Source organism: Diabrotica undecimpunctata, chromosome 4 (genome assembly GCF_040954645.1).
Source record: "Diabrotica undecimpunctata isolate CICGRU chromosome 4, icDiaUnde3, whole genome shotgun sequence".
Taxonomy (NCBI): domain Eukaryota; kingdom Metazoa; phylum Arthropoda; class Insecta; order Coleoptera; family Chrysomelidae; genus Diabrotica; species Diabrotica undecimpunctata.
Window position 1 is genome coordinate 83,465,196 of NC_092806.1, and position 16,756 is coordinate 83,481,951.

The 16,756-nt window shown below is 33.3% G+C and overlaps 1 long non-coding RNA gene across 1 annotated transcript; it reads right to left on the reverse strand.

Moving 5' to 3' along the window:
- Positions 1-15,430: 15,430 nt before the first annotated feature.
- LOC140438300 (uncharacterized) lies at positions 15,431-16,004 on the reverse strand. The gene is made up of 2 exons (XR_011950489.1): positions 15,716-16,004; positions 15,431-15,558 (listed from the first exon to the last, which is right to left on the reverse strand). It is a non-coding gene; the product is annotated as an uncharacterized lncRNA (long non-coding RNA).
- Positions 16,005-16,756: the final 752 nt, after the last annotated feature.

Here is a 16,756-nt window from a genome sequence, read left to right on the forward strand (position 1 = left end):
GGAGTGAAAGTTTGTACTATTGAAGTAGCATCGGTCGAACTGAATGAAGTACTACTGTTGTAGGGGAAAGGAGTAAGTAACTCTCGAGGGACCAGCGACCAATAGGTCGCAAAATTGCAGATTTTTTAGTGTATTAAATAGTAAAATTGAAAATAGAGTAATTGATATTTATTTAACCAACAAGTGTATTAATAAGGGCGATAACAATTGAGATATATTAACGCGCGAGCGAAGCGAGTGCGTTAATGTTCGAGATTGTTAATCGCCATTTTAATTCACGAGTTCGTTACAAAACTTTTCCGTCGACCGTACTTTTCAGAAATAAAAATATCTTAGTTTAAATTTTTATTTCCATCCATCCATCCAATGGCGCTACAGCCCAAATCGGGCCTTGGCCTCCCTCAACAGGCTTCTCCAACCATCTCTATTTACCGCTGTTCTTTTCCATGAACGCGTTCCCAGGCAGTTCCTGGCATCCTCATCGACTTCATCTTCCCATTTCTTTTTAGGTCTTCCAACAGGTCTTTTTCCCTGCATTCTTGCATTTAATAATTTTCTGGGGATTCTATTCTCATGCATGCGGACCACGTGCCCTGCCCATCGTAATCTCTGCAGTTTAGTATGTTGTGCTAGAGTTGGTTCACTATATTGCTCGTATATTTCTCTATTGTACCTAATTCGCCAGTTGTTGTTTTCACTTATTGGGCCCAGGATCCTACGTAATATTTTTCTTTCAAACACATCTAATGCATTGGCAGATTTCTGTGTCACCACCCATGTTTCGCAACCATAACTTACTATGGGCCTGATTATTGTTTTATAGACCCGGAGTTTTGTTTTCCGGTGTACGTCTCGCGATTTGAATATGTGGCCCATCGCGAAATAGGCTTTATTTGCCAGCACAAGCCTTCTATTTATTTCCGGTTCTTCTTCATTGCTTGCGACCAGATCTATTCCTAGGTATGTGAATCTATTTACATGTTCTATATCGTCAATAAAGTGTTGTTGCACCGGTCTATTTGATCTGGTTTGTATGAGTAGTTTTGTTTTATTTGTATTTATTGCTAGCCCTACTGCTTCTGCACTCTGTTTCAACTCAACGTAGGTTTCTTCCGCTGCATTCATTGTTCTGCTCATTATGTTTATGTCATCTGCGTATGCTGCTAATTGGGTAGACTTGTTTGTAAGTATGTTATTTCCGCTCACCGTCAACCGTCTAATTACATATTCCAGAACAAGATTAAAGAGCGTTGGAGCTAGTCCGTCGCCTTGTTTCAGTCCTTGCGTTATCGTAAACGCATCAGTGATCTGTCCCTGAATACATACCTGTGCTTCTGTTTCTGTCATTGTCATTTGCACTAGTCGTATTAATTTTGATGGTATGCCAAATTCTTTCAGTATATTAGGTAGAATTGTTCTATCTATTGAATCATAGGCTTGTTTAAAATCTACAAAGAGATTGTAAACGTCCATGTCATATTCCCATGGTTTGGTTAGTATTTGTTTAACTGTAAATAGTTGGTCAATGGTAGATCTATTTTGCCTAAACCCTGCTTGATATTCCCCGATGATTTTTTCCGTGAGAGGTTGTAGTCTTCGATTAATGATGTTTGTGAGTATTTTGTATCCCGAACAAAGTAAAGAGATGCCTCTATAATTCTGACACAACAGTTTGTCTCCTTTTTTATGAATAGGGCAGATTATACTTTTCTTCCATTGTTGGGGAATTTCTTCTTCTATCCATATCTCTCGTATTAGCTGGTACATCTGTTGTGTCAAATTCCTTCCTCCTTGCTTGAGTAGTTCTGCCGGTATTTTATCTATTCCCGGTGCTTTATGGCTTTTTTGTATGTGGATTGCCGTTTGGACCTCCTCTAGCGTTGGGGGTCTAGTTAATTCATTTTCTTCTCCATCTTTCCCCAGTTCTTGTTGTTGTACCTCCTGTCGTGCCTGCTGCTGCCACTGTTGTTGTAATGGTAGTTGTGTCCCTTTGTTTAGTAATTCCTTAAAATATGTCATCCAGGTTCTCTTAATTTCGTCCATATCGCTAATGATTTCACCTTTCTTATTTTTGCAGAGGCTAGTCCTCGGTTTGTATCCTTGTCTTAGATGTTTGATAAATTGGTATGCGCTACGTGTTTCGTTTTCCTTAAACTCTCTCTCTATGTTTAGTATCCGTTGGTTTTCATACTTTCTCTTTTTCTGCCTGCACAGTTTATCTGCTCTTCGTCTTTTGTTCTCATGTTCTGTTTTTCTCTCTCTAGCACGTCTGAGTATGTAATTCTTATGCGCTTCATTTCTTTCCTGTATAGCTTGTTTGCATTCTTCATCGAACCATGTTTCTTCTCTCCGTTGTGTCTTTGTTCCTAAGACTTCTTTCGCTGTGTTGAGTATGATACTGCTTATTGTGTTCCATTGGTTTTCTATTGTGGAGTCTGCTCTGTTTTCTTCTAGTAATTTTTCATCCACTGTTCTCTCAAATCTTTCTTGTACCTCAGAGACTTTTAGGTTGTCTAAGTTTAGTTTTTCTTGTTTTGTATATTTTTCCTTTACCTGTCGACTGATTTTGCATCTAAACCGTGCCTGTACTAGCAGATGGTCTGAGTCACAGCTTGCACCACGTCTGCTTTTTACATCCAATATACTCGTCGCCATTCTTTTTTCAGCCGGTATATGGTCTATTTGATTGATCGTATTTCCGTCAGGTGATATCCAGGTGCCCTTATGTATGTCCCGATGTGGGAAGCATGTCGAACTGATAATCATATTCTTTGCAGCTGCAAAATCTATTAGAAACTGACCATTCTCATTTGTGTCTCTATGCAAACTATGTTTCCCTATTACCCCTGTGTATTCTTCTTCTTTTCCGATCTTGGCGTTTGTGTCGCCTATCACCATTTTCATGTCGTTTCTTGGTATTGAGTCATAGATTCGTTCTAAATCTTGATAAAAGGCTACCTTAGTGTCTTCTTCCTGTTCATTTGTGGGACAGTGTACATTTATAAGGGTTATGTTAAAGAAATGCGTTTTTATCCTAAGCTTGCAGATTCTTTCATTGATGGCTTGAAAGTCTGTTATCAGGTGCTTCATTTTATTATCTACGATAAAGGCTACTCCAAATTCTTTATTTCCTTCATTTTTACCGCTATACAGTATAGTGTGTGTTTTAGTGTCCCGGATACCTTTTCCCAACCATTTAGTCTCTTGTACTGCAGTGATTCCTATTTTATATCTTTTCAGTTCGTGTAGAAGGATCCTCTGTGCTCCTGGTCTATTTAGCGTTCTGACATTCCATGTTCCCAGCGTAAATTCCATATTCCGTTGCCAGAGTCGTCGTCTTGATATCCGTCCATTCCGAGGCCTATCTGAAGGTTTCGTAGTAGTACTTTTTTACAAGAATAGGTTACTGGCCTATCGCCCAACCCCCTTTTCGGAGGACCATTTCTCCCTTCCTCGTCAGCCCTGACCCTACTTTCCATTGGGGTTGGTTACCCAATCTCCGGTAAGGTTGCTCAGGTTTGCCGGGGTTCACCCGTGTGATTGAGCCACACTTCTTGGAGGTGAGGATAGGAATTGAGTAGGAGTGGCTAGAGGTGTTATCAGGAAGCAACACCTTGTATTGCGCATCACTACTCCTTAGAACCCCAAATTTTTATTTACTTAACGATAAATAATGACATACAATGACAGACACTACTTACAGCGGCTACTTCATTTTAAATAATTTTTTAGTGGGAATATAAATAGGTATGTTTGGTTGCCTACACCACAGGTAACTGCCAATCACAGAGCGTTAAATATGGTTAAATTAATTTATACAAGCAATGTATGTTGTATTGCCTATAATGAAATCGTTCATTAATAGAAAATCATTCATTAATATGGGTCATTAATCAATGATTTTGAGGGTGTTAAAATTAATCATAAATGGACGGTCGACGGAAAAATAATATTTAATATATTATAATATAAGTATTATATGTATATGTAATAATGTTTATTATCAGCAAACTTTTGTAAATAAAATGAACTGCGTTTCTCTGTAAAAATAAAGTGAACTTTATTATTTCCTGTACAATATTAATTATTAATAAATACATTACCTGTAAAAAAGAAACAACATTTAAAGCTTATATTCTAGTTATAAAAATTACAGGCAACATGTAATAATGGCCAGAAAATTGACAATGGTAAAATTAATGAATTGTCACTGTCAAAATACCTCACAAGTATATCTAACATAAAACAAAAAGAAGAACTTAATGTTTTGACAGTGGCGTAACAAAATGAGAATATAAATACGTTAATTTTATGTTATAAGAAATAGAAATACTATTAAAGAAAAACAAAACAATAGTTTTTCTGTATATTTCCTTGGAAAAGAAATTTTAAAACAAAAATTGAACGTTCACTAAATATTTTTTTTTCAATACTGGAGTAAGTTTAGTGATATGCAAGAAGTTTGATTATGTTTTCCTATGCCCAGTATCAATTTCATATATTGAATTGGAAATCTTCTTTAATGTTTTGTATGGTCCAATCCTTAATTCGTCTAAATTCTTTCTATTTAGGCGGTTACCGTTCTCCACATATACTAAATCCCCAATGTTCAAATCAATTTCCTTCCTATGTAGATCAAACTGCTTTTTATTATAATCATGTGATTTTTTTTCTATTTTCCAAGGCAATTGTTCTATCTAGTTCGAGATCAGCATGTGTGACTTTAGATGTTAGTTCATGTGGCAGGATGCTTATATTTTCTCCTTCTGTTAAATACTTTGATGTAAATTTTGTGATGGTATGTTCAGTTTCATTATATTTCTCTATGCATTTTTGAGCAATTGTTGTCCATGCTGTTTTCCTGCCACCTTCATTTATTTTGCATCTAATTTTATTAACCAATGTTTGGTTTAATCTTTCATTGATACTGTTTGAAAATGGTGCATCAACAGCAGTAAATATTATTTTGATGTTATTGATCTGTAGGAAATCTTTGAATTCTTTAAGTTGATGCCAGGATATTGATCAGTCATAACAGTTTTAATTTTGCGATCTTGTGTTATTATTTTAATTATCTTTATGAAGTCATTAGAGTTTTGTGATCTTGTGTTATCATTTTAATTATCTGTATGAAGTCATCAGAGTTTTGTGTTTTTGATGTCAAATAATAGGCACATCTTGAGAAATGGTCTACTAAGAGATGAAGATATTTTTTTGTTGAATGAGATCCTCCAAAACCACCAATGGTGTGAATGGAGACAATTTCCAATGGATATGTAGCTGGTCCTAATTGTGACATTAAACCATAGTTAGGTTTCCTTCTCGATTTATTTTTAATGCAGATAACACAGTTATCACATATTTTCTTAATGTTAGTAGTCATATTGTTGGCTGTATAAAATGGTGATATTTTATTTAACATCTGGTTTGTTCCTAAGTGACAGTAAGTATTGTGTACATTTTTATCAATGTTTTACTTAAAGCTTCAGATAAAATAATTTTGTCTTTTCTGTTTTTTATAATATATATCATTCTTGAAACTGTATTTAGTTTTATTATTTTGTAGATCAATATTTGAGAGTTGGTCAATTTTTATATCTTCCAGATTGATCAGGTTAACTACTTTTAATACTTCATCTGTATTTTCTTGAGATTCTAAAATTGGATCTCTGCTTAAATAGTCCGCTTCCTGGTTATATTTTCCTGGATACTTTACTTTAAAATTATATTGAGATAAGTAAAATGTCAAGTCTCTTCATCTGTTCTAGCTTTTATGATTAGATTTTCTAAAGGTTTGTGATCTGAATATAGTATAAACTCTTCCAATGAGAAGATGTTGCCAATATTTTATAGCTTTCTTTATCGCTAAACACTCTAAATATAATATATTGCCTCTTTTTCTTTTGATTTTCCATTAATTTTTTTGAAAAATATGCCACTGGCTTGCTACATCCGTTTTCATCAATTTGCATCTGGCATCTATATATATATATATATATATATATATATATATATATATATATATATTGATTGGCAAATCAGGGTTGAAAATCCTTAATATTGATTGTGAACAAAGTAATGACTTTATTTTATCGAAAGATTCTTGACACTCCTTAGACCAAATAAAATCAACGTCTTTTCTTAATAAGTCGTGCAGAGGGTCTAAAATGATTGCAATATCTTGGACAAACTTATGATAATAATTGATTTTTTCCAAGAATTGACGTAGGTACATTCTTTCTAGTTTCTGAAACGGGGAATTTTTTACAGCAATCAAGTAGTCTTTTAAAGGTTTTATGGAACTATTTTCTATTATGTGTCCTAAGTATTTTACTGATTGTTCTGCAAAGGTACATTTAGAAAATTTTCGTCTGAAACCTTTATTTAATATTGCATCAAATAACTTGGACAAGTGTAATATATGTTCATCAAAGGTTTTTGAAAAAATTAGGATATCATCTATATAATTGACTGTAACAGAGTTTATATTTTCTTATAATGCTGCTTAAAATCCGTTAAAAAATTGCTGGAGCCGTCTTCAAACCAAATGGGAGGCAAGTCCACTGGAAATGACCTTCTTGTATCACAAATGCTGTTTTTTCTTTATCTTACATTGAAATTGACCAGAATGCTGAATTTATGTCTAAAGGAGAAAAGTATTTACAATTATTAGTTTTTACAATTAAGTCCTCGATCAATGGAAAAGGTTGTGATTGAGGAACAACGATTTTATTTAGTTCCCCGAAATCTATGCACAGTCTTGTCTTTCTGTCCTCTATTTTTTTGTATGCTAGTGTCACTGGAGCCACAAATGGACTATATGATTCTTTAATTAAATTATTCTTTAAAAGTTCCGCTACCTGACTTTCTATCTCTTTTCTATCTTCAATGGTAAGGATAATTCATAATGTGGACCTGACGTAATCATTTAGTGACGTCGATCTACGACGAAACAATAATATCAGGTATTGCTAAAAACATGCAGTTCTCTTCAGTGCGTTATCGTAGCGAGACAGAGACGAACTAGTTTTTGCGTTAGTGAAATAGCTCTAATATTTTTATTTTTTTTTGTGAACACTCATTTTTAATATTCTATCATTTTTTGGATCACTCTGAATAAAAAAGGTTAATTGTAATTTTTCTCTAAAGTTGATCGTTTTCAACTATAAACAATTTAAAACTGAAAAAAAAAAAAACGAAAAGTGATGATTGAAGGTTCAAAAACACACAATTATTTTTGAATTCACCAAACCTTGTTCTATCAATTTCTGATAATTTAGTTTGGGCTTATTTAATTTAAAAACATTGTTTTTAGTTGTTTGAGGCCCTTATCACAACCTAACAATGGATTTATACAAAACTGTTTAATAAATTAGGACCACTTTTTATATAAGCGACCTCTTGAACATTATTCTGCGGAATTTTATGAAAGTGATTATGCAAAAAATCTCATTGGAATATTTTTCCCAAAGAATTCCAGGTTTTCGTCTCGTATGAACATATTTTGCTGAATTTAAAACCAAAATCCTATTATTTTTCTACCATACGTTGATTTGTTATTTGTCCTCTAGATTTTTTTCAGTTCTTAAGAGGTTTATTTATAAGCCAAATAAGTGCAATGTAAATATTTTACATTTTTACACAGCAATTCTTATCGGCAGTGAAGACGGGAAGTCGTAAATTTTTATTACATCTTTCAATGTGAGATAAAATAAAAATGCGATGACTAACTGGAAGGTTTAAGATTAGAGGAACATAATATGTCATGTTTATTGGAAATACTCGACATCATTAGCACGTGCAAATCCTACCCTGTCGCCTAATTTCCTATGAAATTAAAATGGTAAATGTTTTTAGGGTCCATTTATTTTTTCGAGCATTATTTACGATTTCCACGAGGTTTCGAAACATCCTTACATCTATATGGATGGTTGGAGCAGTATTTATCTACAATTAAGTCAATATGAGAACGATTTCCGAAGTGGAAATTGAAACGTCAATAAACGTATTTTAACCTTTAATTGTGGCTTATTCCCAGTTAAATAGTAATTAATTTAAAATGCCACAAGAAAATAGCTTCAGAACAATATGAGCTTCATACTCTCTTATAGTACCTACATCATATTTGTCCTTAGCAAATGCTGATTTATATTTATTATAAACAGCAACTTGATTCCAGGTGGTAGCATAAACCTTTTTCTTCTTTTTCACAAATTTTGTAGACTTGTTTTTTCTCAAAGTAACATTTTCCTTTTTTTTCTGAAGTCTTCATTTTAATTAAGTGTTGTAAAACTCTAATTTCATTGAGGAAATCTTCCGTTTCTTTCAAAGCGTCTCGATCAATTCTATCAGCTATATAATTTGGAAGTCCAATAGCTATTAAATCAATCATATTTTTTTTATCTAATGATTTGTTTATTTGTAGTATGAGTCTTTCCTTTTTACGAGCATATTCTAATAAGTAACCGTTTATGTATTTGAACTGAAAAGCATACCTCACTAGAGTCCACCCTTTGTCTGCACGTGTGTCACATAATTTGTTTTTCCATTCATCCCAATTAGAATTTATTGGAACGTTTTTCACATTTGGTCCCAGTGAAGATAGCCTTAAAGTACCTGTGAATTAAATTTTACAGAACCAAATATTTCGTTGGCAGTGTTGCCAATCCTTATAATGTATATGTTATATGCTTCAAATACAAAGAGATAAAGCTTTTAAAGTTTACATATTTATTATATTATTTTATGGATTCTGCAATTGTGTACCTTATATAAAACATTAATGAATTAATATTTGTTTCGTTTGATATTAATTGTATTTAATTATTAGAATTTTTTTTAGAAATTACCCTTTGATAATTTATCAAGCTTAATAAGCTTCGCCACTGTTGATAAATTAGCGGATAGATTTGGTAATAGAGTCAGAACACTCAAACCACTAGTTGCCAGATTGCAACAGATGTCTTTTTAACTTTATTATTTATACTGACATTTTACTATTTACTTTTAAAAACTGTTTTAAAACTATTTCCTTTTTGTTTTTTTGGTAATTGTTAGGTATTAATTTTTAAATATCTTATTGCTTTTGATTGCGTATGTTTCATTTGTAATGTTAATTTCAACACTGTCAAACACCTATATTTCATTAAGTCCTATACCAATCCACGGATGATCCTTCTAAAAATAGTCTTAGAAGTTTAATTTTTTCCGTATTTTGATCTATTTGCAATCTTGTGCACTCGTTTTCAAATGTTGTATTGTCAAATTCATTGTAAAACGTTCACATTTTTACCCGTAAATTTTTCTATCACAAATTGTTCGGATACAGTTTTTATTAAAGGATTCAATACATTGATTTCCATTTGACTTTGTAACTCTCTCTAAGATCTGTTCTAATGCATCTATAAATAGTATGATACCAGTTGTGGATGTTAGAGATTCTTTCCTTTGAATATCTTGTTCTAAAAGAAAATCATTGAATTGTATATTCCCATCTTTATCCATATAAACTTTTAAAATATTTTCATCTGCAATCCACACTTTTCTTGTAGTACCTTGTTTTGTTAGAGCCCTTTTTACTTTTTGAAAAGCTGCTGTCGTCTGGACTTTTTCATGGTAGAAAATATTTTGCATATCATGAGGCATTGCAAAAATTTCATTTTCTTCATTCTCATTTGTGGTTATGCTAATAATATTTGTTTTAGTATCAAGGGCACCCATCATAACCAAACTTATATTATATTTGACATTTAACGTAAGGTTAAATGGTGTCAGAGTTGCCATATCTTCCGTTTTTTCATACTCTCACATAATCAGAGCTATTCTATAACTTTCGCTAGATCGAATAGAAATGACTTAGTCGAATCGGAATCTTTGCAAATCGTAATGTTCCACATCTACTGCTACTTAAATCGGTATTCTGTAAATCAAATAGAAGTACAGACAGATCGAAAACAACCATTCCGATCTCACTCGGTTTAGTATCGATGGCAACCTTGCAATTCGCTCGTGACAATTTGACAGTCTAACTAACCTGAAATATTTGTTTACGTTTTTTGGTTTGGTTAATTTTATATTTACCAATTTTTTAGTGGTTTTGCACGTGCCCCTAGTTATTTACCGGTAGATTTTTGGGTCGAGTACTATTGAAATTGCTACTCCAAGTAAAAAAAAGACACTCCACATGGTGGGAGTTTATTACCCAAAATAAAATTTTAGTTCATGGGAAAACAAAACCCTCAGAGGCATCCAACAAAATAGTTGAGAAGTTGTGGGACGAACTGACATTAAATTTAAATAGTATGGGTGGTGGTCCCAGTAAAAATAAACAGCAGTGGAAAAAGGTAATTAGTTAGGTCTTTTATAAATCCCATATTTTAATTTTTTTTGTTTTTAGACATTTATTGACTGGAAAAACCACACACAAAAAAAGGCCCGGGATGCCATCCGATGCCAAAACAAAACATGTGGGGGTGAAGCAGTACCAAAAAAGTTGACACCTGCTGAAGAAAAATTAATGGCAGCAATTTCTTACAGATTTCTTAGTAACGGTAACAGATATAGTTGAATTAGACCTAAGTGAGGATATAATGCTCCTGAAGAAGAAAAGAATGAATTATATGAGAAACTTGAAGAATTGTACGAAGAAATACCAAAGAACGACATACTAATCCTGTTAGGAGACTTCAACGCAAAGATAGGGAAAGAAGACACGAACAGAGAAATCGCAGGAAAAGAAACGATCCATCAAAATACGAATAACAATGGCAGGAGACTATGTAAACTAACAGCAGCAACCAATACTTTTATTATTAGCACTCAATTCAAGCATAAAAAAGAGCACAAAGTAACGTGGCTAATACCTTGAACAACAGATGGAAACCAAATAGACCACATCCTAATCTCAAAAAAATGGAGAACAATTTTACAGAATGTAAGGTCTTACAGGGGAGCCAATGCTAATTCGGATCACATTTTGGTGATAGGCGACACTAATCACACACGAATCGGTCGAAACTAAATACAGATAATGCAAACAGAAAATTCTGCACTAAATTGGAAGAAAAACTACTAGTACTAAAACCATCGAACATAGATAAAACATGGGAAGACATAAAAGATAGTATCTTAACAACAGCAGAGGAGACGATAGGACTAATGGAAGACAATAAAAGAAAGGATTGGTACGATGAACAATGCGAGCAAGCTAGTAAAGACAAGGACAAAGCAAGACACAGGTGGGTGGCCACAGGGAAACAAGAAGATCTACACTATAAAGAGAAGAAGAAAGAGTCAGACAAATGCTGCAAAACAAAAAAGAAAAAATGGATCGAAGAATTACTGCAGGAACTCGAAGCCAATAGTAATGACAATGCAAGACTATACAAATACATAAAATCACAGAGAAAAAAAGAGATACCGGCAAATATTGGAAAAATGGAATGGGAAACACACTATAGAGAACTGTTTAAAAAGAAAGAAGATGCTGAAAACGCACAAAATGAAGAACAAACAGAAAATAGGAATAGAGAACAATCAGAGCCTCCCTCATACAGCGAAGTATTGGCGACCATAAACAGATTACAGACAAGTAAAGCAACAGGACCAGACGACATTATAAATGAGTTCTTCAAGGGGGAGAGGAACTAGCCCACAGAATCCACAACCTAATAGAACGAATATGGGAAGAAGAACGCATGCCGAACGACTGGAATTGTGGTCTGATAACACCAATCCCTAAAAAAGGCGACAAGACGAAATGCACTAACTACAAAGGAATCACGTTATTAAATACAATGTACAAAATATTAACTAATTTGATCAGACAAAGAATAGAAAAAGAAACTAGAACAAAAATAGGTGAATACCAACATGGATTCAGAGAAGGTAAGTCAACAATAGATGCAATACACATTGTAACGCAAACCGTCGAAAAAAGTTACGAGCACGGAATAAATCTACATATACTGTTTATTGACTACAAGCAAGCTTTTGACAGTAATAAGGGAGGAGCTAATTAAGGATATGAATCAATTAGGCATCCAAGAAAAACTAATAAGTCTCACGAAAATGACGATGAAGGAATCCAAGGCACGAATCTTAACAAGGGAAGGCCCGTCAGATGAAGTACAAATGGAGGTAGGTGTCAGACAGGGAGACTCCCTGTCAACAAAATTATTTAACATTGCCATAGAGGGGGCAGTAAGAGCAGCCAAAATTATGGGAACGATTATCGAATCTTCAGCCCAACTGATAGCGTATGCAGACGATATTGCACTGGTTACTATAGATTTAAAAACCATGCAGAACATAATATTAATACTAGATAAAGAAGCAAAGAAGAGAGGGCTAGTAATAAACCAAAGCAAAACGAAATACCTCAAGTGTTCAAGAGAGAATACGAACATAGAGAAAGAAATTAAGCTTGGTGCATATACATTTGAAAGAGTACACCGTTTCAAATACCTGGGAGTGATGGTGAATGACAGAAATAATAGAACGGATGAAATAAATGAACGCATCCTACTGGGTAATAAAACCTACGGGAATTACCAAAAATTCCTGAAAGAAAAGCACATTAGTAAGAAAACCAAATTAAAAATTTACAAGACTGCAATCAGGCCAGTGATCACCTATGGTGCAGAGATGATGTGCCTAACACAAAAACATGAAATGAGGTTGGAAATCTTAGAGAGAAAGATAATTCGACGAACAATGGGTCCGGTGAGGATAAGTGTAGGAGAATTTAGAAGATTAACCAATGAAGAAATTAAAGAAGTCATCGAGGGTGAAGACATAATCAAGTTCGTGAAGACGCAAAGGCTCAGGTGGCTGGGACACACAGAAAGAGCTAACCCAGACTCTACGCTAAAGCGAATAACTGGATGGAGACCAACAACAAAGAGACCAAAGGGGAGACCCAAAACAAGATGGAGGGATCAAGTCTTAGGAGACATAAAGAAGCTGAGAATCTACAATTGGAAGGAGCGCTGTAAGGACCGGAAAGAATGGAGGAAAATTGTAGACAGGGCCAAGTCACACACGCTGCTATAATAATAAAAAAATAACAACAGCGGACTGATTCTCCGCAATAAATGAATCAGAGAGCCCAAAAGGGCGGCAAACACTCCGCGAGGAGTGAATAAGCCATGATGATGATGATGAGGATATAATAGTGGAGGATCTTAGCCCAGCAACAAACATAGAAGTATCATTGTTAGATGCCGAAGAGGATATCTTTGAAACAACTGCTACCAGCTACCATAAAGATGATACCAGCATTGTAGTACCACGAGTCATTCAAATGCAAAAACAAGAACCAATGGAGTATGTGGCTCAACATGTGGAAACTTCTGTTCAAAAAAAGACCATTAAAGGTAAGCTGCACAATAGCCATACAGTTTAATTCTTCTAGAGTTAACTGTTTTTTAAAATTTAAGTAAAAAAGTTGTTACAAAATATTTTTTGTTTTTCAGATGTCATCTAATTTACAAAGGGCAGCGGAATCCTATATGACTGGTCAAAAGTAGACTGCTGAAATTTAAATAAACTGTTAGATACAGCAGCAGAGGGTGACAATCAGTTTAGAGAGAAGCAGCTGTATTTAAAAGAGTTTGAACTGAATATACGCTTACTAGAAGCGAAAAATAAAGCAAAAGAATTGCAGTTAAAGGAAATAGAGATTATAATTAAGGAACGAGAATTAAATCTTGAAGGTCTAGATATAGAAAATGATTCTTCCAATAAGCATTTTACAATGCAATTATAAATTAATATAATTTTTAATTAGTATCTATTTTTGTATTTTTTCTTTGTATATATTTAATTTTGTTTATGTATAACAATAATTTTAAAGTTTAAGGATTTCAATACCCTTAGTGTTTGGTTATAGGTTAATTAAAATAAAAACAACTACATATTTAATTTTTATCTCCCCAGTAATTAACATTTCACTGTTTAACTAGTCTGCAACTTCTAGTAGTTTTTGTGTTGTGGCTGTATTGGGTCTTGTTTCTAATGCATATATGTCATTATTGGTTGTAAACTAGCTTTATAAATTCTTGACGTCATCTAAGTGTTAATATCTAGGTTTCGCTATAGTGTTATTAAAACATCCTGCCAGTCTATTTGCTTTTTGTACTTGATTTCTCACTTCTTTGTCCAGGTCTCCATAGCTTGACACTGTAATTCCAAGGTATTTTGTTTCCATTACTTATCTTGCTTTTATGTTGAATCTGTGGACTAATCTTTGCAGACTATCTTCATCTTGGACTATCAATATTGTGTCACCTAGGAGCATTTTTTACTTCTTTGTTTCCTGTTCTCTATCCTCTTCCTTTGTTGACGATTTTGAATATTTCATCCATGATTAAATTGAAGAGCATAGGATTCCATGAGTCTTCCTGACTTATTCCGCTACCTATGTCTAGGATCTGTAAGTTGTTCATCTATTATGACTTCCTTTTGTTGTTTTGGTAGATGTTTCTAGGGAGTCTTTGCTATTAATCAGAAGACGGATTACATTTTTGAGTCTTACTCTGTGAAAGTCAATCAGACATAGAAATGCTGGTTTATTATACTCTAGTGATTTCTCAGTAATTTGTTTTATGGCGAATATTGCATCTGTACACTATATTCCAGTATGAAAACGCTGTTGTTCATCTACTAAACTTATCCTCTGATTCATTAGTTCTTGTAGAATTCTAGTTGTAAGTTTTAGGGTAAAATTAAACAAGTTGATACCTCTGTAGTTTTTTGGCTGTTTTTTGAATAGTAGAATTAGTTTGCTCGTTCTCCATTCTTCTGGTATTTTATTGTTTTATGATTTTGTTAACTATTGTTCTGTCATTGCTGCTCCACACTATTTCAGTAATTACTTTAGTATTCTGTCCTTATCTGCAGCTTTTTAGGTGTTTTTCAAACTTTCTGTGTACTATATTAACAGCTTCATTTGTTGTAATTTCTGGTGTTTCCGGTTCTAGCGTCATTTGTTCTTTCTCTGCATAGAGCTTTTTTAGATAGTCAATCGATGTATCTTTTGCTATGTGTTTTCATTCTATTAGTTCCTTTTACCCTCTGTTCTTTGACCTCTTATAAAGTGCCATATTTCCTTTTGCAGACCATATAAATCATGTTCCATTTCTTTCGAAAAACTTTCCCAGTGATCATTTTTTATTCTTCTTACGAGTGAATTTGTTTCATTTCTTATTGTCTTATAATTATTGTATACCTCTTATGCCTTAGTGGACATGTATTTTAGGTGATCTTTTTCTTTTCTTTCCATATTTCCTTCACTTCTATACAAAACCTTGGAGTTCTTCGCCTTGGGAGCGATTTAGTTTGAGGTGAATTTTGCCCTATATCTGACAGCTAAATTTTTATTTATTGCAATTTGTAATGTATCAAATGGTTTTCTGTAAATAAAATAATGTTTAATGTTGTGTTGTTTATTCATTTTTCAATAATATCTAGGATTTAACGTTATATATTAATTAAAATAATTTCTTATTAATTGGTTTCGAATTCTGCGGCCAGCATCCAATCTATCATCTAGTGGCACTGTAACAAAAATAAAATTTCAATGTCCACAATTTTTCTATCTATACATTTTGGTAGATTATTTTCAGTGTTTCAAATGATTATTGAAAAATATATGCAAGACTTTATTATGCTAGGTCACTGCTTACTAGTTTAAATAAAATACAAATAGACTTACAATTATTTTCTGGTACATTTTCCTCCATGTCATTTATAATCTGATCTTCTTCTGGTTCAATATTGTGAGCAACAAGAATATTGTGTAATACACAGCAAGCATTTATTATTTCAGCAGCTTTAACAGGACTGTAGTGTAGAACTCTATGTTTTAACAGACAACGAAATCTCATTTTTAATACTCCATTGCACCGTTCAATACAGTTTCTTACTGAACTATGTGCAACAGTATATCATCCTTCTGGAGTATTTTGTTGGGCACCTTCTATTGGTGTTAGTAACCATGGCTGTAAAGGATAGCCAGAATCACTTAGAAATTTAATGTGTAATATATTTAAGGCAACTGAACCAACCAACCAACCTAATAACCAGAATCCTCGTTCTCCATCATCATATGTTTGTTCCATATGATGAAAAATATTAGACTTGGTCCATATAGCGGAGTCAAGCGTGGATCCAGGATATCTTGAATTACAATTTAAAATTTTCAAATTTGAGTCACATATCTAAAAAAACGGATGTGACAGTCCAGTGGGACTGCCGGTGGAAGTTACACTTCTATACACGCATTCGCCGTTACAAATTTATTTGGGAGTCAATCTGCACAATCATTACATATTTAATTCTATAGGTAAGACATAGCAGAAAGAGAAACAGAATTAATAACAACTTACTAACAATGAAGGATTGAATCAATATTTTGATGAAAATGTATATTTTTATTTTCATATATGTATGAAAGGAGTTGAATGCAAAAATTTTTTTACACTTACTCTGCAGTAAAATTCATTGTTTATTTTGTTATTAATATAATAATACAATACAAATTAAACTGCAATATTCATAAGTATTTAAAAATGACAATAATATACATAAAAAAAATACACTACAATACAGTGCAACATAATTTCATATATAATAATACAATACAAATTAAAATGCAATATTCATAAGTATTTAAAAATGACAATAATGTAATAGTATTAATAAAAAAGTCCTCCCCGACTGGGAATCGAACCCCGGTCTCCCGCGTGACAGGCGG